The sequence below is a fragment of the Peromyscus californicus genome, unplaced genomic scaffold, assembly GCF_007827085.1.
Source record: "Peromyscus californicus insignis strain IS unplaced genomic scaffold, ASM782708v3 Scaffold_22__1_contigs__length_63687245, whole genome shotgun sequence".
NCBI lineage: Eukaryota > Metazoa > Chordata > Mammalia > Rodentia > Cricetidae > Peromyscus > Peromyscus californicus.
Genome location: NW_026294525.1, coordinates 54,112,730 through 54,135,227, shown reverse-complemented (window position 1 = coordinate 54,135,227; position 22,498 = coordinate 54,112,730). Strand labels below are relative to the sequence as shown.

The 22,498-nt window shown below is 41.9% G+C and overlaps 1 long non-coding RNA gene across 1 annotated transcript; it reads right to left on the bottom strand.

Annotated features, from left to right (window-relative positions):
• Positions 1–1,457: 1,457 nt before the first annotated feature.
• LOC128118635 (uncharacterized) lies at positions 1,458–20,501 on the bottom strand. The gene is made up of 2 exons (XR_008221287.1): positions 20,355–20,501; positions 1,458–2,798 (listed from the first exon to the last, which is right to left on the bottom strand). It is a non-coding gene; the product is annotated as an uncharacterized LOC128118635 (long non-coding RNA).
• Positions 20,502–22,498: the final 1,997 nt, after the last annotated feature.

Below are 22,498 nucleotides of genomic sequence, written 5' to 3'. Positions count from 1 at the left end.
TTTCAGGAGGTTGGGAGTTGGAGAGGTGATTAGGTCATGAGGGGAGAGCTTTAATGGGTGGAATTAACCAATTCTCACCTTCTACTGCATGAAGATGCCGTCAAACAACACAGCAAGAGAGCACCGTGACTCCTGTAGGCCTACCAAGTTCCAGTGGATGGTCCCTCACATGTGAACACAAGGGCGGCACAAACTGGACTTGATGGGCTAGTGAAACAAAACAAAACCACAACAAAAACAACCAAAGAGAAAATGCCCATAATCAATGAAACAGAAAATGAGCTCCCACTAGATGCCCAGACTCCTGCCATTTTGATCTTGGAATAGTTAAAGTGTGAAAGGTAAGTTGTGTCTCATAAACTACCCAGTGTAAAGTATTCTGCATAGTGACCTAAATGATCTGAGTGTCATCACATCCCCGAGATTCAATTTCCCAATTTGCCAATACAGGCATGCTAATGTATACATAAGGATTTTTGTGACTATCTGATGAGGCAAGGAGTCAATGGTGGCTGTGGGGGTTCTGTCGATGCTGATGTATTTCCTACAGCTGATCTACTCCATAGCAGTGCACTTTTTATGCTGGACTTTTGCTTCTATGGAGTACATCCTGCCAGTGTGTTAGGAAAGAGTGTGAGTGTGCACAGATACAAGGACTCAGAACATTGTCCGTCTGGATAACCAGTCTTTCTGTGAGCACAGGATCTCCAAATGTATTGCCAGTGTCTACCGGCATTAAGCAGTAGATAACTGTGTCAACTACACTTTTATTTACAATGAAATACAGCATACAACAAGACCTCCCACAACTCCTTTTTGTGTGAAAGTAGCTCTTCAGCTCCTCAGCATTTTCCCTGGGTTTACCCAGGAGCAGATGTGCCTTGGTGGAGAAACAGTGAGATCAATTGATTAGGCATTCCTTTAAGCAGCAATGGAGGTAGGAGGAAGGAGCTGTGTCAATGCCTTTCTTGGGCAAGACAATCCTCTGCACTTGCTCATCTACTAAAAGCACAGTCATAGTTTGGTGCTATGTTTGCTGAAAGACTGAGTGGTTATTTTGCTGAATGGATGTTGCAGCTCTCTCTCGTTTCAGGTTTTATATAGCTAATTTAATTGTTGCCAATGGCAACAGTGGGGGGCATGTTGGCTGCTGATGCCATTTATGCTGCTGAAGCGAAGTCTGTGCCAGAACTTCCATTAGAAATCTCTGCAGAAAAGAGTACTGATTGAATAAAGAAACGAGTGGCATGGAGTCCTGCACATACCTGTGCTTACTAATGTATTCGTCAGTCAGGTGTTTTTGAAACCCATACTATGTCCAAGCTAATAAATTACTAGCAGTTCCGGCCTTAGATCTCCATGGAATTTGGAGTGTGCACTGGAAGACAAATGCCCTGTGTGCAAGAAACAAGCAACGCAGTTCCTAACTGGGATTAAGAACCGTGAAGGAAACAAGCGGCTGAAGGATGACGTTTAACTGAGTAAGGAAACTACAGCAACACAGAGCTGGTTCATGGATACCCAGGTGAAGATGTTCAAACTGAGCCTCAGTGAAGGAACATGTGATGATGCTGTGTGAGTCCTAAGCACACACAGAGGGTGTGGAGTGTTCAGAGACACCGAGCTAGTTTGGTTGGCAGCATTGGTTGCTTGTGTTTTAGTTCACAAATTTATAGTGAGGTCAGTGTGTCCAGCTTTATTATTTTCTCTAGCACCATATAGAGACAGGGGTGAGGCTGTAGACAAAACAGACACTGGGTTCATTCAGACTGAAGAAAATACAAGAGTGTGATGGCTAAGAGGGAAGGAGGGGCTTCAAGCGCAAGGAAGGACAGAGGTTAGTTCTTGAATCTATCTTAGAGTGTAAAATGGATGGTTGTTCATGCTGAAAGGATGCTATGAATTGAGTGTAAGCAGCAAGGAAAATGCACCAAGGCTGCACCTGGAGAGGTAAAGACAGCATGCAAGTACTGGCTGTGAGAATGGGCATCTAGGGTAGTCAGGAAGCATGGTAAGAGGAAGTCCACATCAACTACCTGCATGGCAAGATACAAGTAAAGGTACCAGAAATGGCACTCACTTGTTGTTGGCAACCAACAGCTGTCTAATTGGATGTAGGACCCACTCTACAGGAGGGAAATCATGCCTGGTACTGGAAACGTAGGCAGCTTCCTGGGGCTAGTGAGATGGTGGACCTTAGGAAAGAGTCTACTGGTGCCACTTGGCTAGACCAGCATAATTCCTTACTTTATTTGAATCTTATCCTTATACCCACAGATAAGTGTAGCTAACACTCCTCATCAGAGAGATTTCTCTTCAAATGACTAGACAGCTAGAGACATCGAACACTTTAAAAATAGTTATTTTCCATTTGCATTTCTTCTCCTGAAAAGTATTCATTCATTTCATTAGCTCATTTATCGATGGGCAGTTTTATTTCTTGGTGTGTAGTTTCTTTGTAGGTTCTGGATAGTGTATCCACTGTCTGAAGTGCAGTTGGGGAACATCTACTCCCTCACTGTGTGCTCTTTGTGTTTCTGCTGGTAGTCTCTTTTGCTGTGCAGAACTGTTTTAATTTCATGTGGTCCCATCTGCTATACTCAGGCTTAGTTTCTGTGTTTTCGAAGTTCTTTTTGGAATGTCTTGGAGAGTGTTCCCCTTGCAGTTTCAGCATTTCATGTTTTAAATTAAGGTATTTGATTCATTTCAAATAGACTTTTATGCAAGGTGAAAAATACAGATCTAACTTCATTCTTCTGAAGGTGGATCTCCAGCTTTGCCAGCACAACTGGTTTTGTCTGTGAAGTATAACATTGAGATATCATTTTAATTGAATAATGAAGTACAAAGTATAATGCATGTATAATATTAAGCAAGGTGACCCAAAGTAAGACATTGACTCCTCACATTCACTTCATCTATGATCCTCTGTGTGTGTGTGTGTGTGTGTGTGTGTGTGTGTAAACAGGTGTAAGTATGAGTAGAGGAAAAATATAGAAAGAAGATCTAGAGAGGATAACACAAGGTGACGAAAAAGGGTAGAATGTGAACGGGCACATGGGTCATAAATGAAGATATCCAGCTGATTTTCTTCCAGCTTCCACTCTGTGATAGTCTTCTGTGTAACTAGAGTTTTCCTGCCTTGCCCACAGTCAGGACAAATCTTTGTCACCCGCCAGTCCCACAGACGCTCAAACCCAACCAAGTAAACACAGAGACTTATATTGCTTACAAATTGTATGGCCGTGGCAGACTTCTTGCTAACTGTTCTTATAGCTTAAATTAATCCATTTCCATATATCTATACCTTGTCATGGCTTACCGGCATCTTCACATGCTGCTTGTCATGGTGGCAGCTGGCAGTGACTCCTTCCACCTTCCTGTTCTTTCTTTTCTCCTCTCTGTTAGTCCTGCCTATACTTCCTGCCTAGCCACTGGCCAATCAGTGTTTTATTTATTGACCAATCAGACCAATTTGACATACAGACCATCCCACAGCACTTCTGTATATGTTGGATACATGAATAAAAGGCGATTGATAGTGACAGGGTAGCCCCAAGGAAGCTCTGTGATTTTAGAATGGCCCTTGCTATGGAGAAGCTCACTGACGTTAGGGTTTGGGACTGGGTAAGGGTTTGAATGGTTTCTCTAATGTAGTTGTGTAGCTTTATTTGTGAGTTAATTACAATATATTGATTTTATTTAAAGAAAATAAACACTTAGAGGCACCAAAAGGATGCTGTGCCTCTAGATACACGGGCAGTTTTCTTTCCTCTGAGTTTGCTTCACAGATCCCTTAGGCCCTTGCAGCTTGCCTTGTCGGCTCTTGGCTCCCTCAGTCCCCATCGTGCAGCCGCCCCAGAGTCTGCCCTTTCAAACCCTAGGAGCCTCTTAGAAAACCAGTTCTCATTAAAATTCGTTTCTTTGCTCTTCCCTGATCCAAATAACCAGCTGATATGTTAGTTAACAAGAGAAACAAATTCAGTTAAATATTAATTTGGGATGATAGTTTAATTTATTATTCCAGATAACACACTTGCATTTTAGTGAAGGCTTTTATTAACAAAGAGCTTCATATAGAAATTCAAGCCAGAGAGAGAAATATTTTGGTGTAGAATGGTGTTTATATGGCCTAGGTGTCAAACCTTGTTGTTAGTGACTTAATTTACTTATGTGTCACCTCAGTCTTGAAGGTGACAACACAGTAGAGTGACTCTTTTCAATCGGATAGAAGCACAGACACAGTAGAAGCTCAGTCTTGTTTCTCAATTTGGCGGGAATGCAACTAAGGAAACAAAATGATTTGCCTTGTATAGTTAATGCTTGAACTGGTCAGCGACTCCAGTTCCAGTGTATGATACAGAGGGTGCAACACACTTCTCATCCACCAGAGGTGTTCAGATTAAACCTTCACAAGTGGGTAAATCTTTGTCTTGCTGTAAAGGACATTCTGAGGTGAAGGAGTCCTCTAAATAGCCCATCTAGTGTTTACTCATCTTTAGTGCTGGGACATGACCCACTACAACTCAGCATTGGGCTGTGGAAAGAGAACTGGGTTTGTTATGTTCCTGGCCATGGAGGGCAGCCTTTCAGATGGGCACCAGGGACCGTCACTTTCTCACATTCTCACCTGTCAGTTGTGCCCTCTGTGGAGTATAGGGTGGGCCTAGTGACTTGCTTCTAATAAGACTACAGAGAAAGCAGAAGTGTATTGATTATGTTGTTAGGTTATAAAAATGTAGTGACTCCCATCTGGGGAACCCTTCTCTCTCTCTCTTAGATTGTTTCCTCAGTGGAAACAGTGGCTATTTAGTGTGGCAGCATCTGGGTGGATCAGTGTGGAAGCAGTGGCTATTTTGTGTGGCAGCATCTGGGTGGATCAGTGTGGAAGCAGTGGTTATTTTGTGTGGCAGCATCTGGGTGGCTCTATGTGGAAGCAGTGGCTATTTTGTGTGGCAGCATCTGGGTGGATCAGTGTGGAAGCAGTGGCTATTTTGTGTGGCAGCATCTGGTTGGATCTTTGTGGAAGCAGTGGCTATTTTGTGTGGCAGCATCTGCCTGACTCTATGTGGTGAAGAGTCAGAGCTTGCCAGAGCTGAGCTTGGGGTAGATTGCTCCTTTTGTCTTCTACCCTAACTTGTTCCTCTGAGTCTTCAGATGAGGTTGCAGCCCAGATTGAAAGTTCAGGTTTATCACACACTCCCGAGAAACCTAGAGTCAGAGACACCCAGCTAACTCATTTCCCTGTTCCCATCAGAAATAGGAGATACAGGTATTTGTTGTTTTGTGGATGGTGAATTTGTGTCTTTATGTTGAGTCCTGGTCTTTCTATGCCTTGTTTTTTTACTTGTATGTGTTCACTAATCATACTAGACCATCTTTTATATATATAAAATCATCTAAAATCCTCATGTATTAGCATAAGCAAATTTTACCAATTCTGACTTTAATAATGATGAAAAGCCATAATTATTAAAAAAAATCTTTCAAATATTAAAAGACAAGAATGCCTACTGCTTCCCTTCCATCCCATTGTGTGAGTGTGTGAAAATAACATAGAGCTTTGGTGTCTAACAATTTCCTGCTGTTTCATTTGCTAATGCTAAATTTGTTACCTTTAAACAATAACATTACATTGTTAATATCTGTTCAACCTAAATATTATTATTTATAAAATGCTCTAAGAAAAAATATAGATGCATTTTTGTTCATATAATTTGACCGTGTCTTTAATTTGAAGGAAATGTTAGGTTCTTACTTAATGTATCAGCCACACAGACTGAGCCTACCCCAGGTAAATTAAGAGTCCCAAAGGCGATTTCAGGACCTTGTTCACACTGACAAGGAAATCTACATTTTCTTTGTCTTCTCAAGCAAGGCATTTCCGACCTGGAGATGGCCATGTGCTCACAGAAGATTCCCTCTGAACTTTCATCAGAGGTCTTTCTGCGAACACCCATTCCATGGCCAATATGTTCTGTTGATTCATTGATCTTGGTCCCAGCATATGTTTTCTGCACAGAACAGAAACTACTCGGTGGGTATGATGGAGGAAGAAAGCCAATTAGCCCTAGGAGAATCCTGGCTCCATTCTGTTGTCTAGTTCTATACAGCAACTCATTAAAAATAATACGAGTGCCATGTAAAACCCTCTCCGGGTATTGATTTTTGCTTCTCAATATGTTATATTTGAATCGGAGCCCTTATTTCCTCCACATCGAGAGCTGCCATTTCATCTGTGAAGCCAAAGAAATGTGTTTGGTTTGGTGTGTGTGTGTGTGTGTGTGTGTGTGTGTGTGTGTGTGTGTGTGTATGTGTGTGTGCTCCCTCTGTGTGGCACAGTGACTAATTTCCAAAGGATAGATTATGGTGTGTGTCATATTAACTTTGCCATTTCTTAAAACAGCTGAAGTTAGCCAGGGATCACATTATAAACAAATGTTTATAATCATTAACACCAAATTGGTCTCAAAACAGATATTTCAAAGCCAAAAATTACAAATATAGTCGGCTTTCACGAAGCAGTACATTCTTTATTTTCCAGCCTCATTTTCCATTTCTCTGAAACCTTTTAAAGATGCGGGGCCATAGCCACCCAGGTTCCCACACTTCCTCGATTATTCAAGCCTGTGATTCTCTCTGTGAGCTGCAGAGAGGCATGTGCTTGGCCGGCCTGCTCCTCACTCTGTGCTGTGTGCTCCACCTCCAGTGCGAGCTCCAGCTGGCTCGTCCTTGACAGAGGCCATGGACCCAGAGCGCTAACTGCTCGCTGTGATGGCTCGGTCAGTGCCGAGGTCACCTATGGCTCAAGGCTCAGGGAAGACCCCCAGCTGCTCTCAGAGAGGTCAGCGACCAGCTGTCAGCTGGGAAGAGAGTCTCGTCAATGCCAGCTTCGGGGAGCTTCAGAGTGCTAACCTGAGGGGAAAGGGCAGAGCTGCTGCTCCAGGCTCGCCTTCTTTGTGTCCTAAAGACAGAGTGCAGGCGGTTCGGGGAAGCCGCCCTTGCCCCTAGATCGCCACCCAGAGAGGCAGATGTATGCAAGGGGGTGCCGACCCTGCAAGGCAGAGTTTCCCCTTGTTGACTCACTGTCGGATGGTAATGTCTCTCTAAGCACCGCAGCCTTCCTTTATTAGAAAGTGTGGCCTGGGCTTAATTCGGCATTTCTTTGGTTTCTTTCTCAGACTCGGTCTCATGAATCCTTCAGCCTGATAGGTAATTTGAAAATAAGAAAATAAATAACTTGGGCTTCTTTGCAGAGATAGAGAGTAGCTTTTAATCTCATAATGTTTTCCTCGGCCATCACCGAGCTTAGGGAAGAGAGCAGCAGCCTTAAACACAGCAAGCTCTGCTGTGATTCTGCAGCAGCGGGCGTCTGAGGGAGAGGCTGGGAGCATCGTAAACAGCGGGGAGAGGCACACCATAAATATGCGGGTAGTTATTTATTACAAAATAAATTATGTATTGACATGAGGAATTACACCATAATTTTCTGTTTGAGATGGTACCAAAGTAAATTGGTTTCTATCTAAAAGGTCACATGGAATGCTGGCTTTGTGTTCCTGTCATGACATTGGCCTTATTGGCATTCAGGTGCACTCCCTCTGCTTCGTGCAATCACTGTCTCCTTTCACTGTGTTTACAGATAATCCAGCAACTTTGCAGGCCAAATGGCTTTCTGAATATGAGCCCACAAAGCATCGAATCAGACAAGCTCCTGCTTAGAGAGCGCTCTGCCCGGTTCAGCCATAAGGCAAACATCAATAATTGCTTTAGAAGGGAAAGTGACAGGAAATTGTTCATAATTTGCCATCACAATAATTAAGAGTGGCCAGGACTGTTGCAACCACCATTTAATTTTCCCTTTTTTAAAATTAACTCTGTTATTGTCACCAACTGCTCTGTGGTGAGACCCATTAACACTGTTTGTCTGAGGGCTTCTATTCCCAGGGACAAATCATTCACTCACCTCCATGTAGAATCACCGACGCAGTTTGATCTAAGCTGTTTTACATTTACAGTAGGGACCTGTGTGAGCTCTAAGAGAGTAGCCCAAATGCTAAGGTGTCTCGGAGCTCTGCTCTGCAGGCCTCTCCTGAAACATACGGTACTGCATGTGGCTTAGAACAAACAACTGTGAACGCTAAAGCCAGGGGGAGAATGGGAGAGAAAGCATTTGAACCATTGCTCAGTGGTTTTCATGCCTGATTTGGTAGGTAAAGGTTATCAGAGAAGCCGCCAGTTCAAGTGTGCTTAGAAAGCTTAATGACATCGCCCAGCTCCTTTGGCAGGCGTCTCATGATGGGAAGCAGATGATCAGAGAACAAAGTCAGAAATGCCATCTTTGGTAATTGGACTGCTTAGTGTCATCCTTGTCTCCGCTGCACTTAGCCAGCATGGCTGGACACTCTGTCCTAGGTGCCACACTTAAAGCACACTGTGCACTCCAAAATTGCGTGCTTCCTGCCTGCTTCTCATGGGGCAGCATATCCTACCCCTTCTTGAATTAATTTATGTACTGACTTCATCTCTTTTATTAGAATTTGAGTAGTCAAAGTTGAAATTTTGAATGGTCATGGTATCTTCCAGGTAGCATTAAAAATAGGTGTTAAATCAGCATCTGTTGACTGGCTGACTGAGTGGCTGGATGATTGGCAGTATTCCCATTGCTCTTTCCTGTAGGTCAGCGTGTGCTCTGATTAACTGCCCCAAATTATGAGCACACTGGCTGTGGAACAGGAAATCTGATTCCTTTAATAGCATATGGAAGCCTATCATTGCTGAAAGTATTATTTTCTAAACCCCTCATTATTAATTAAGCATCATTTGTTGAGTGTCTAGCAACTTCAAGGCAGTGTCTTTCCGGCATTGAGATTTATTGGTGGACAGAACAGTTCATGCCGCCAGGGAGCTAAATGCTAGTGCAGGCAGCCAGACAATGAAAGAAGAGGCACAAGCAAATCTCCTAAGATGCTGGAACAGACGTATGCCTCGGGAACAACAGGACAGAGTAGGTGTGAGCAGAGGGCTAAGCCAGGTAAGGAGGTTGAGTAAACAGTCTTTGCATGACCGGCCCTACTGAGATGGCAGCAGGCAGTGGAGCCGAGTGGTGCTGTGTGGTGCTGTGATGAGAAAAGCTAAGAAGCAGGAGTTGCTTGTGCAATGGGCCTTAAGTTGAGAGCGTGCGTGGAGTGTTCAGGCAACATCTGGGGCAGCTGGCTCGGGGTAAATGACAGGGGTGCAGTAGGAGATGGGGTCACAGAGGTGATGCAGCACCTGATCGAGGTCTTGGTAAAGCACTGTAAGGCTGTGGACTTTCACACTGAGTGACAGAATTAATTTAGCTCACCCCCTGCTTTGTACTTGGGACTCCCACAGCACGTCTGTGCTTATATCCATTTCAGCCAAGGAACACATCGTGTTCAACTGTTTGTGTCTTTTTCTCCTGCTAGACGCTCTGGTCCTAAATGTTATTTTCCAATCTCATTCTTCTCCGTACCTGGCCCAGAGAATGAGTACACATTATAAACACTCCATTATTGTTTGTGGAATTGAATTATAACAATAGCCAAGTCACAGTGGCAGGAATCATACAATATTGTAAAATGAGCGTAACTTAGACTGTAGATGAATTGTGGGGCAAATGCCTTGGTGTCAGAGTGCTGCAGCCTCAGCTACAGGCTGGTGCTTTCCTCCTAAAGACACCATTCGTTCCATAGCCCTATCTCTGCTCCTACAAGTCAGCTGCAATCCTATGGTGACTGTTCCCTTCTCTTGAGGGCACCTCTTGTAGTTAAGCTGCTGGTCTCATTAGCTATGAGATCTCAAGCAGAGATGCCCCAGTGGAATCATTGGGTAACTTTAAAAAATACAGTGACCTCGTCACATAACAGTTGAGCCAGAAGTTGTGAGTATGGGACACTCGGTATGGGCATGTCCAATAAGCCCATCATAAATCAAAACTGCAATAAGCTGAAAATGTGCCTCCTGTTCTCAACATCATAATTTAGTAATACAGTGTGCTGCAGAGACTTGGCGATTACTCTCATGTTTGTGTGACTGACGGGGAGCTGAGGTTTGTTGCTACTGTTCTGAATCAAGAGAAAGAGTAGGTAAAAAATTGGTAGTCTGAATAAAATCCCAAATTCAAATTGTATATTCAGTTTCTGCTAAGTGCAGTTTCCTTTTATACTGCCATAAGGTCAGAAAATCATATTGAACCATGACGGGCTGGTCCTAACTGTGTTCAACAAAAACTTTCTGGGGCTGGTTAGATCAATCAGTGGATGGAGTTGCTTGCCACTAAGCCTGATGGCCTGGGTTTGATTCATGGAATCCGTATGGTGCAGGGAGAGGCATATATTAAAGTGTAATAAAAAAACAATTTTCCATGGGATCCCCACATCCAGCTAGGGTACAGAGCCACTGATCTGGGATTTGGGGGAGTTTTACAAGTAGCCCAAGTTCTTCATGAACATTTGAACTACAAAATAAGATATGGACTTCTCCACTAAGCCCTTGCTTCCTGGCAGGAAGGTGACTTTTGCACCACACGATCAGCTCAGTGCTTTGTGTCTGTGTGTTTGTGTGTGTGTTGTAAGAGGGTATGAGGAAGGCTATCAGTTCTCTAGGATAGCAACATGTTTATGGATGTTGGATATCCTCAGGATATTCACTGAAACTGAATCAAAGCCAGCTCCCAGGTCCTCTCTGAGAGGAACAGGCAGTAGGTGGTTCTGTTAAAGTCAGTGTCCATTATGGAAAGCAATGGAACAGTTTCATGTGCTTGTGGGTGAATGAAGCAACCTCATACTTTCCTGGTACCCACTACTCAGTGGACATTTTAAAATAGTCTAGACAAAGGTAAGGGAATGTATGCCTATTATCCCCAATTTAGGCAGACTATATTATTTAATTGTACTTGTCTTGATTTCCTTTAAGTGGTAATCTTCAACAACTGTGGTTATATGTATATGTTCACCTCACAAAATGTTAACAAGCTTTTCAATATACTTGGCAAAATATTTGCTTTCTTCTTTCCTTTTTTTTCTTCTTATTAGATAGTGTCTCACTCTGTAGCTCAGGCTGACCTGGAAACCACTCTGTAGCCTGAGATAGCCTTGAACTGATAGTCTTCTGCCATTGCTAGCTTGGTTCTCTCCCTCCACCGTGTGGATTCCGTGGATTGAACTCAGGTCACCAGGCTTAGTTAGAAGCTCCCAGGTATTAGAATTAGAAGCACAAACCTCTACACTTTGCAGATATTCTTTCTTAATATTTAGCTTTCAAGACCAATTCTTTACTGGAGTAGGGCCACACATTATAAGATTATACAAATAGATGATGAATTTAATTCTTTCATATATTGATTTTTCTTTCATTTATTTGCCATTAAACATGTCTAGAGTTTTGACCATGTACTTTTCTACGTCCTAGGAATATAAAGAAAAATGGACATCTTCTTTAAGCTTACTTTCTACATGAGGACATGAATATATAAACAGATAATCAAAATGTAATACATAAGTCCACCAGATAGGGAGGGGGTTGGGGAGTAGAGGGAGGGATTGCAGGCTATAAGGACCATGATGGGAGGAGACAAAGGGAAAGGGGTGAGGAAAGCACATCCGAGTGTGAAACACAGAAGTGGGTGGTGATGGAGATAGGGCTGCAGGCAGAGACTGGAATTAGATTATACGGCTTCATGGCACACTAGAGAATGTGAACCTGGTCTAGAGAGGTAGGTGGTATAAATGGGATAAAAAGATAAAGAGAAAAATTGGATTGACAGTGACTCTTCCATCTATTAGTTACTTAGTATTGTACTGATAATGGGACATAACTTTGTCTTTGCTCTTCATATGCTAAAATGAACAGGAAAATACCTCGTTTACAGAGCTAGCATGGCAGATATATGGGACCTCGGTAGGTCCTAGAGTTATGTCATCCAGTACAGAAGCTGCTGCATGTCACCGAAAGTTAAGTAAAATTCAAATCAACGGTACAAACACTGATTTCTGAGGTGTGCTAGCCACATTCCCAGGGTGCAGTAGCTAGATGTGGCTGCTGTGTACTATAGGAAAGGACCCCAAAGAACACTTAGGTCTTTAGAGAATTACACTGGACAATGCTGGTATAGAAAAGTGTTTCCCCTTGCTTTCCTGAAATCATAAGCATTCTAGACCACGTAGTTCATGTACTGATAATGTGCATTTACGAAGACTGTAAAACAAAGTTTGGGAGTGCACTTGGATAAAAATGGGATTTCCCTTTGGGGTGTCAGTCAAGCTCGCAATCCTTTGGTGCTGCCCTACACTGACCACATTGCTTGCTGTTGCAGCTACGCTGCCTTTCCTGACTCTCAGCTTGGAATTATATTTGGTTCCCTTGGAGATGACTAGTGTGATAAGAAAACTGCTCCTAAGAGGAGATGAATGATTCTCTGGGGAACTTACCCTGGGATCTGAACCACATTCACTGAGGGATTGCCCAGAGCTCTGACTCATGCCATTTCAAATAACAGCTTAATACATCCTGTTCCCTTTACTAAGATTTTGTAACTCAGAGCATCAGGGATGATGGCCATTTCTGGTGACAGGCAGACACCTGCACTGAATTCTCAATTCACTTCAACTTAGATCACTTGCCCAAGAAGAGTGCATTGACTTCCAGTTTCTACTTAGCTTTATTTTTCTTAGGGAGTTAGCTGAAGTTTACATGTAGTCCTTTACTACATGGAACTGTGTTTTCAGGCTTAGAAAATTTAGAAAGCTTGTTCAGAGGATTGAGGACATTAAAACTTGGTTGGTAAATTAAAATAAATAAATAAATAAATAAATAAATAAATAAATAAATAAATAAATAAATAAATAAATATTTTCTTGATCTCTATGGGAAGAAAGAAGGGTTCTTTCTGGCAACTGCACGCTGTTACTCTATTAACACATAACTTGTTTTGTGTATATAATTGACTTCTATTTGGAGACCAAGAAAGCCATGTGGAAATGTTAAAAAGAGGTCAAATGAGAGATCATCTGGAAAAAATTAAATCCACCATTGTGCAAATATAATAAGAGGAAGGACCTGGCATGTATTACAGTGTGTATGCAAATGTAGGATATTTCCAGAAGCAGGGTTCTCTGCACCTGTAGCAACAGTGGGAATGTTGAAGAATTAGAGTTCTGCCTGGCTATCAGTGGCGACAAATTAAAGCAAAAAGTTGGGAATGTTTTTGGACAGGGTAAAGGAGTACAAGGTTGTAGACACACCTGTCTTCTATCATGAGAAGTAAATCAAGCATCTTAGCTAGACAGGACTATAGGGTGTGAGTGAGAAACACAGGCAAGAAAGTTTAGAAGTTCAGCCCAGGCTAGGTAAAAAGGAATAGGCCTTGAATGACAGTGTAATAACTAAACTCCAGTTGGCTTATTGCATACTCTGGTCTGGACAATAGGCTAAAGCATTTTAAAACGCATTATCTAGCATATTTTTTCCAACAACCCAATGAAAAAGGCATTGTTAATCATGTTTTATAGGCGAGGCAACTTAGAGCAATTAACTCATAGTTATCTTACAGTTCTTTGTACCAGACTACAGGTTTTGTGAGTGTTTGAATGGTAAACATCTTCAAAAATGGGATAATATAAAAATTGGGTTTCACTTTGAGGTGTCAATCCAGACTCTGTAATAGCCCTGTGCTGGCCATCCCTGGCTGTCTTGCATTCATGCTGCCTATTCTGATTTGAGGTTTGTTTTTATTTGGTTCTTGGGAAATGGTCATTGCTACAAGCAAACCATTCCTAAATTGAAATACCGATTTATCTGATGAACTTACCCTGGGACCTGAAACGTATTCTTCTAAAGAAACAGACAGACATATTTATTGTTTGGTATTGTAAGATGAGATGTCTTCCTGACTTGAAGTCTACTGCAAGAGATTCAGTATGTGACCAGTTGCATGTAGAGGAGTCACCTGATTTACCATCCCATTGGAATTGAGGCTCCAGAAACAGAATGACTTAGTATACATTGGCTCCTTACTGTTGTTGCTGCAAGCACTGAAGCATTTTGTTTCTAGCCAGGGGTCTTATGTCTTTTCTCAGCATTTATGGAACTGCGACTCACTTGCAAGGAAGAGAGTTTCCCATAGTGCTGTGGCAGCTTTGCAACCAAGGCAGTTTCAGATCCTTCATAGTTCTGCATAATTACAATGTGATTACACAACATTAAAAGGCCTTAAAAGCCAACCATTCAGTTGTGAGGGCTTGTACTAGAGTGGCTCGAAAGGACAAAATGGGTGCCATAAGTGACAGAGAGGAAATAGAACGAAACAAGATGGGGACAGAATATTCTGGGGTAAAATATAGAGCAAGAGGCAATATTATAAAAGGTCAAAAGAGATATTAAGATTCTGACATTGAACAAATGAAAGAAATTAATGAAGTGTGTACCTAGAACAAGCTCTTGGAAGAAAAGGTAGAAGTTTGTTTTGTACAGTTTGGAATTTTACTTCTTTGAATTTATAAAGCCAAATTTCTTTTTCTTTTTTGAGGGGGGAGAGGATAGGGTTTCTGAGACAAGGTTTCTCTGTATAACAGCTCTGGCTGTCCTGGAACTTGATTTGTAGGCCAGGCTGGCCTTGAACTCGCAGAGGTCCATCTGCCTCCTCCTCCCAAGTGTTGGGACTAAAGGTGTACACTACCACATGTAGCAAAAAGCTGAATTAAAAAAAAATTCTTTGCATAGAATATTCCGGAAGGAGTATTATAAAATAGGTTAAAAGGGTCTGCCCTCTTACATCCTCTCAGATCCGGGTGGGTAGAGTTGGTGACAGGACTCGGGAGGAATCTGATTACTGTCAGCACAGGTGGAGAGAGGGAGAAAGGCTAGAACGATGACCATGCTTCCGGGGGAAAGGGTTGGCTCCCAACCTCGGCAAATGCTGTTTGGCCAAAATGTCGCTAAATCTCCTGAAGGAGTGCCTTCAGTTCTTACTGTTGTCATGGATGGACTTTTGCATCATGAAAGCACAGAATGGCCTCTAGTACTGACTGCTCCACAGAGCCACTTATGACAATGATTTGAATACTTTTTTTCCTTATACACATAGACAATAAAGATGAAAATATTTATTTCCCAAGAAGCAATGGAAAGTAAATTAAAAGAGAGTCAAATATCCACCATTTGAATATCATCATCTCCAAGGCTCCCTGCTCTAATCAGTTGCCAGCACCGAATATCACATCAGGTTATATTAAAAATAATAATTAATACCTCAAGAGAATTCAAGTCAATGGCAGCTGAGAGATATCGCTTCAAGCTCAGCATATTGAGATCCTTAAGGGAAGAGAAAATTGCTCCGTGTTTTGTGTTCAGAATCATTTGCTCATGTGTGTGGGCCTCATCTACTGTAACATTTTTCTATAGTAAAGTGGCAAATTATACAGCAGCAAGATGCTGTCCCTCCTCTGCCCTGGAAGTCGGTGGAGGCCACATTTGATGCATTTCTGACTGGAGCCCAGGTGACTTGAAACATAAGTGTTCCAGTTAGTGTTGGAGTGATTTTAATACTTAAAAATGTGGCCTGGCCTTTGTAGACTGCCCAGTCAGTCCTGAGTGCACAGTGTAGGTGTGAGGCGGGCCTCCCCTCTTTCTTTCCTTGTATGTATCGTTTTTAACATCTCTTGTATCTATGGATAACAGGTTCTCAGGTGAAGCGCGGAGTATGTCAGTGAAAGCCCAGTGGAGTGAAGTGTGAAAAGTCAGTCTGAACATATGCTGTAATGGATTTGACCTCAAAGAGCACTACAGAGGGAAAGTGCAGATAACCATCTGAGCTGACTTCTGAAGCTTGTCATTCTGACTCCTGAGACACCGAGGGAGGAGGGGACCAAATGCATTGGAGAGAACAGCCCAGAGGTCGCAGAGTGAAGATGAGTCTGATTTTCAAAGTAAATAGAGTCAAACAAGGAAAGATTTGTTCTCTAGCTCTTTTCCATGTGCTTTCTTTGGGACCCTACATGCCCTTGACATATAAAAAGCAATTTGCAGAACGTGTCACACTTTTGCCAATGATTTTAGTATTTGTTAAGTTTGGAGTAAACATGTAAACATGTACATGACATGCTTGTCTCTGAAACCTTGCACTCTAAGCAGGTGACATGCTGTGGAGGTGAGGTGGTCTTATCCATTACCCAGGACAAAAGTAGTCTATGTATCAATGGTTTAGGCATAAGACCCAAGTGGTTTCTATAGTGGACCACAGCTACTTGTGGTTGATTCTCAGAGTTGATGACGGAGTGTTTAGGTATCTAAAAAAATACCTAAAGTGGCAGGTATTCGAAACTGTTTGTGTTAGTTCGTTTCCTTGGCTCTGTGATGGAAGCCTTACTAAACAATGGAAAGGCTCCTTTTGGTTCAGTTTGAGGGCAAGACAGAGTAGCAAGACCCCGAGGAAGCTGGTCACATTCCAGCTGTGGAGAGGGGGTGCTGGTGCCTCTCTTCCTTTCTCCTTTTTAATCAGTCACCTAAGTTTATGACTGTGTTACCTACATCTAGCATGGCACTTCCTGCTGAGGTGGGACTTCCTGCTGAGCTAACCTTCTCTGATACACCCAGAGGTTTGTTTCCTAGGCAATTCTAAATCCAGTTATGTTGACAGTGAGTGTTAGCCATCCCAGGTTTCTAAGAATTATTTAAAATGGAAGACCCTATAAAGTATTGTAGTATTATTACACATTTTTACCACCATCATACCACTCTCATTCCAAGATTGGATTGATTTTATTTTATTTTTTTTTGCAGTCTGTGTTTTATATGGCCATTTACAAACAGTAATTAGTATTCACAATACAGGCCATTGGGCCTAAGGCTGAAGCATGTTGTCATGAAATAGCTCTGGGCTAAGTGGATTATATGGAGTCCAGGTCTGTGACCCTGATTTTTGTTACCCAGGCTTTCAAACAGCGTGGTCTAATCAGCTAGGTCATCATAAGTACTTTCATTCAGCTAAACCCAGGTCACAAACACTTCTCTATTTGGAAAGTTATTCAAATGGTGTGGCGAAAGTTATTCAAATGGAGCTGTATTATCTGATTTTCACTATAGTGCATGTACAATTACAAATGTGTACTACACTCTGAGGGAGGTTCGAACTTTAGAGTCAAAAGTCTGTAGACCACAGGAAATGGGATTTTCTGGAGAAGGCAGCAATCGTGTTAATTCTACTGAATTTGAGATAACAATGAACTTCGCCATTTCCCTTTGTTTTAGATTTGTTTCCTTTAGTAGTGGAATGCCTATGTTTCCACAAGAAACTGTTCTGAAAGCACTACAGCAATACATTTTTGTCAGCTCAGATGATAGGCTAGTGGTTGTAGCTGCTCTACTGAACAGTTATTTCTAAACAATGCTTGCAAAATATTCCACTGCACACTTTGTAGAGTTACAAACTTACCGGGATGGTTAGTCTTGGTTGTCAACTTGACTGCCTCTGGAACTAACTGAAGCTGAAGAGGCTCAGTATACCCGTGAGGGATCTTTTTCTAAATTAAATCATTTGAAATGAGAAGACCCATTTTAAGCCAGATCCTTTGAGATGGAAGATCCAGCTTTACTCTGCTACATCTTCTATGGCAGCCCGTGGACGAGGGAAGCTGTTCTCTCTGCCCGCTAGCTCTTGCTCTCACCGGCAAGTCCATTTCTTCACTGGTGTTAGCACCACTTCTTCAGAATCTGGCATATACTGAAGACCAGCAAGACATCCAGCCTCGTGGACTGAACTGCTACTGGATTCTTGAACATTCATTTGGTAACCTGTCATTGTTAGGCTAGTTGGACCACAGCCTGTAGGATACTCTAATAAATCTGTAAATATATACATATATATGAATATCTACACATTCATTTTATAAATTCTCTTCCTCTAGAGAACACTGATGAATACACCTACCTATGACATCCTTTAGAAAAACACTTCTTCACAGTTAACTCCCCTGGTGAAGACGGAGCCTAACGGTTTTTAAGTGCTCTTGAGCCATGATTCCCCGACTCTTCTTCTTGGGCTTCCCTCCCTGTTCTGTAGAGACAGCACAGACAAGGGGCCATGCCAGAAGGGTGATGACTGTCAGCAGGCCCAGTTTACCCGGAAGGATGTCAAGCCCCAAGGCACCGGATTTGTGTTTTGCTTTATAAATGATTGCAGACAAAATGCTGAGTGCACTATTGTAACATGGTTGTTACAATGGTCTTTTTTTTTTTTTTTTTTTTTTGGTTTTTCGAGACAGGGTTTCTCTGTGTAGCTTTGCGCCTTTCCTGGAACTCACTTGGTAGCCCAGGCTGGCCTCGAACTCACAGAGATCCGCCTGGCTCTGCCTCCCGAGTGCTGAGATTAAAGGCGTGCGCCACCACCGCCCGGCTTACAATGGTCTTTTAATAAAAATCCCAGAGTCTGATATTGGGGTAATTGCTGAAAGATCAGAGAGACAAAGGAACAAGCCACTGCCACGTCTTACCTCTAGGACTCCTCAGCCTGGAAACCGTCAGCCGATAGGCCTCTAGCCGAATGAGCTTCCTCAGCCGAAAAGGCTTCTAGTTCCTGTCTCTTCACGCCTTGTATACCTTTCTCCACCCAGCCATTAAAGGCATGTGACTCCCAAGTACTGGGATTAAAGGTGTGCGCCACCACTGCCTGGCCTCTATGTTTAACCTAGTGGCTGGTTCTGTTCTCCGATTGTCAGGCAAATTTTATTAGGGTACACAATATATCACCACACACTATTGTAAACCTGAATTTTGCTCTTGCTAAAATAAACAGTTAAATGTGTTAACCTTGAAAAAAGGGATGTTTTATATGCTAGCCAACAGAAATATTCAATGTTATATAAAACAGTATCATAAAGGCAAATGTATTTATGACTAGCACCATATGGAAAATGTGTGTGCGCGCGTGTGTGTGCGTGTGTGTGTGTGTGTGCGCGTGTGTGTGTGCGTGTGCGTATGTGTGTGTGTGTGTGTGTGTGTGTGTGTGTGTGTGTGTGTGTGTGTGTGTTTCTTGTTTTAGAGACTCAGGGCAAACTACAGGCAGTATACCTAGATGTATTTAAAACTGACAGTTAAAGTTTTTTTTTTAATCTGTTTGTCTTGTTTTTCGTGTCTGAGAATGAGACGTAGCTCCAATAATTACAACTTTGCTAGATTTTAAAACTGCTTTCCTTTGTTTTATGGAACACACCGAACCGAGGGCAACAGTGAACACACTGTGGGGTAGGAAGTGGAACCACTGAACTCTGAATTCGCCCAGTGCTTCAGTAGTGGAGGCCCTGGCGCTGAGTGTGTGCTGCTCCACTGAGAAAACGCAGCGCTCATAGCTCTCTGCCTTTCTCATTTTACTCCCACGGAGAAGAGGCTCCGCCGCTGCCTACTGCTCGCTGCTGTGAAACACGCGCAGATGGTCTAGTTCAAGGTTTTTTAAAAGGCACAAAGGGAAGATACTTTGTTTCTGCTTATTTTTCTTACATTGTGTACATCTATTTCATTTTAAAATGTGTATTATGTACATTTAGCCTGATAAGTTTTTACTTTAATCTTAATGTAGGGAGAACATGAAAACTTTAATTTTTTTTTGTTGTTGTTGTTGTTTTTCAAGACAGGGTTTTTCTGTGTAGTTTTGGTGCCTGTCCTGGATCTTGCTCTGTAGACCAGGCTGGCCTCGAACTCACAGAGATCCGCCTGGCTCTGCCTCCCGAGTGCTGGGATTAAAGGCGTGCGCCACCACCGCCCAGCAATAATTTTTTAAAAGGATTAGATAGAAGGGGTCCGGAAAGATGTCTCAGGCTCAATCTGAGGTTGAGCCAACCCCTCAAACATGTGAAGAATAAGATTTTTTTTTTAATACACTCTTCTGGGTAGTGCTGAGCTTTGTTCACACTTAAGGCAACAATGATGCTATTAAGCAACTGAGCTAGACTGTCAGTTGAACTTACATTGTGATTTTCTGGAGATGAGCAAGTATCTCGATGCTGAATGACTACTCTTTGAAAACAGTGTCAGTGAAGGCCATCGTTAGTGGACTAAAGTAACTAAACGCCAGTGAGATCTCTTCAGACACCACCTTTAAATCCTTCAGAACTTTCTGAAGGCCGTTTGATCCCTGTTTTCAAGGATCTTTGGGCACTTTGTTTTTATTTCATAGCTCATTTGTTAAATGGCCAACCACTAAATGAAAAAAATCTGCTTGATATTACATAAACAGCTTTTGGCAAATGATTTTTATTTTCCCATCCTTATTCCAGTATCCGAACTTATTATTGACAGGGGACATAGCCTTCAGCTAGTAAAGTAAAGCAAACCTCGCTTACCTTTAAGTGAAAAAAGTCTTCTACCAGAAGAAGAGCAATTGTATGCAGATGGTGTCAGTTTTCTGGGCAGAGACGGTTGATGGTGTGTGACAGTTCCATCAAGGATATGAACATGGAGTCTGGAGGCCCACAAATGCCTATATTTGACTGCAGCTTGAAGCACTTCCAACTACTAGAAAGGAGTGTGATGACTAATAGAAAAGAAATGAATGCTGAGTCTGTTGAGATAATCACGTGATTTCTGTCTTTTAGTCCCTTTGTTTGATATACTGAATGGACTGGTTTAACATTTGTTGAACCATCTCCACAGCTCTGGAGTAGAGCCAACTGGATCATGATGAACACACAAAATCATGGAGCAGCTAGGGGTAGAGAGAGCTTACCAAAGCCAAAGTTACAGCCAGGGTTGTCCTGCTCAGCTCTCTTCTCTCCTGTTCAGTACAGTGTTTGAAGTCTCAGCTAGAGCAATAAGATAAGACAAGGAACTAAAGGGGATAAAAGGCTAAGAAGCCAAGTATCCCTAACTGCAGTTGATATGACTCTACACATGGGATGCTGAGGGTGCCACCAAAAACTGCTTAGAGCTAATATATTCAGTGAAATCTTCGGATACAAAATTACCCACAAAGATCAGTATCCCTGTCCAATAGCAATGAGAAACACACTGAAAAAAGAAATCAGGGAAACAATCCCATTCACAGTAGCCACAAAAAATTAAATACTTAGGATTAAACCCAAGGATGTGAAAGATCTCTACAACAACAACTTTAAGGCACTGAAGAAGAAACTGAGGAAGACACCAAAAGGTGGAATGAACTTCAATGTTCATGGAATGGAAAAACTGCTATTGTGAAAATGTCCATTTTACTAAAAGCTGCTGCCTATAGATTCAATCTAAATCCCAATAAGAATTCTAGGGACATTCCTCATATATACAGAAAAATAATCTTAAAATTTATAGAGAAGCAAAAAAAAAATCAAAACCTTGTGGAGTCAAACCAAGTTTTAAGAAAAAGAATACTTCAGGAGATGTTACCACACCTGATTTCAAGTTATACTTCAGAACCACAGTAATAAAAACAGCATGGTACTTGTATAAAAACAGATATATAGATTAATAAAATCCAATAGGGGAGCCAGAAAGCAACTCCAGCTATCCGGCTTTGTACAAACATGTCAAAAAACACTCACTATAGAAAAAACAGAATCTTCAACAAATGGTGCTAATAAATATGAAGTTCAACTTGAATAAAAATGAAGAATGCTATATTAATACTTTTCACCTTGCATGAAATTCAACTCCAAATAGATCAGGGACCTTACCATGAGATCACATATTCTTTTTTAAAAATTTTGATAATATAGTAAAATGTTTACTATTAGAAGGTTGGAATAAGCATTTTCTTACTAGTGTTTTAATTTCTCACTGGTCTACTGCTACCCCCCTAACAAATCTTTGTTTGGTATCTCCGAGGAAAAGTCTAGCCCTCCCATGTGGTGTCAGGGTAGACATATCTCTTCCACAGAGGATTACGTGAAGTCACCCCACCCTCCAGTTCCTTACCTGCTGAGCGTGGAATCACAATACACCCTACCAGCATCATTCTTCATAGCTATGCATGAAGCATGCACAGCTGATATTTCATGTCATAAGAAATAAATTTTACTCTAATAGGAAATATAGAAAAGTTGTTTAGCAAAGTACTTGGTTGTATTTTGAAGATATATCACAAATATAAGACAGTGTCTCTATTTTTGGAGAAAAGCATTCCAAAGTTAAAAAGAAAATCATTAGAATGAGATTCTTTTTTCATTGTCTGTTTGTTTTTTACATCTTGACTGAAGTTTTCCCTCCCTCTTCTCCTCCCAGTCCTTCCCCCTCAACTCCCCTCTCCCTCATCCACTCCTCTTTGTAGCTAGAGTTTTCCTGCCTGGCCCACAGTCAGGACAAATCTCTCTCACCCGCCAGTCCCACAGCCGCTCAGACCCGACCAAGTAAACACAGAGACTTATATTGGTTACAAATTGTATGGCCATGGCAGGCTTCTTGCTAACTGTTCTCACAGCTTAAATTAATCCATTTCTATTAATCTATACCTTGCCACGTGGCTCGTGGCTTACCGGCATCTTCACATGTTGTTTGT